This window comes from Trachymyrmex septentrionalis, unplaced genomic scaffold (genome assembly GCF_001594115.1).
Source record: "Trachymyrmex septentrionalis isolate Tsep2-gDNA-1 unplaced genomic scaffold, Tsep1.0 scaffold74, whole genome shotgun sequence".
Taxonomy (NCBI): Eukaryota; Metazoa; Arthropoda; class Insecta; order Hymenoptera; family Formicidae; genus Trachymyrmex; species Trachymyrmex septentrionalis.
Genome location: NW_017305927.1, coordinates 962129 through 962915, shown reverse-complemented (window position 1 = coordinate 962915; position 787 = coordinate 962129). Strand labels below are relative to the sequence as shown.

General features: G+C 27.7%; 1 protein-coding gene across 2 annotated transcripts in view; it reads right to left on the bottom strand.

Annotated features, from left to right (window-relative positions):
* LOC108754005 overlaps positions 1 to 787 on the bottom strand; it is a 5302-nt gene that overhangs the window by 2048 nt on the left and 2467 nt on the right. The gene's annotated exons all lie outside the window — the stretch shown is intronic.

Genomic DNA, 787 nt, shown 5'->3' with positions numbered 1-787 from the left:
ACACACGCACACACACACGACTTATGCAACCTAAGATATACTTAGAAGAGTAAAAGTTTTTTAAATATGACGAATACCTCACTTTGAATATATATATATAAACTATTATAATAAAGTTCACATTTAAATAAGACTCTAAATATATGATTAACATCAATTCTATGATTTTTCGACATAATACACGGTTATTTTTTACTATACAAAAATTTGATTTTTTACAACGTTTATAACTATACTTTATTGAAAATATTACATTACAAAGGGTGCGATTTTTTACATGTTGCTTTTTTCTTTAAAGTCAAGATGAAAGTCAATAGGATTACTTTTCAAAAATTATACTTTTTTTCGTAGGTGGGACATGTATGTCCCGAAGTACGAAAGGGTGAATAGTATAATTTGTGTTTAATTCCCAAGAATAAATCCAATACAAATAAGGTGCCTATATAACCCCCTGCTGTGATGCATAAATTATATAAGGCGATAAGATATACTTTGTTCTTTGGTGTCCTCCTAAAGAGGACTTAAATCCAGTCAATTTTGTATTCTGAAAAACGCTGGATGATTGCGTAAAAATTACAAAAAGTAAAGATTACAGAAAAATTTGCAGTTAACTTTATTTAAGTACATTTGAACTATTTATGCGAATTATATCTTACTGCCTTGTATAATTTAAGCACCCGAGAAAAAATGTTACATATATAATTATATATAATTACATATGAAACATTTTTCCCCGAGCACTAACAACTGCGAAGACGCATACCTTTTTTTTTAATTACATATAAAA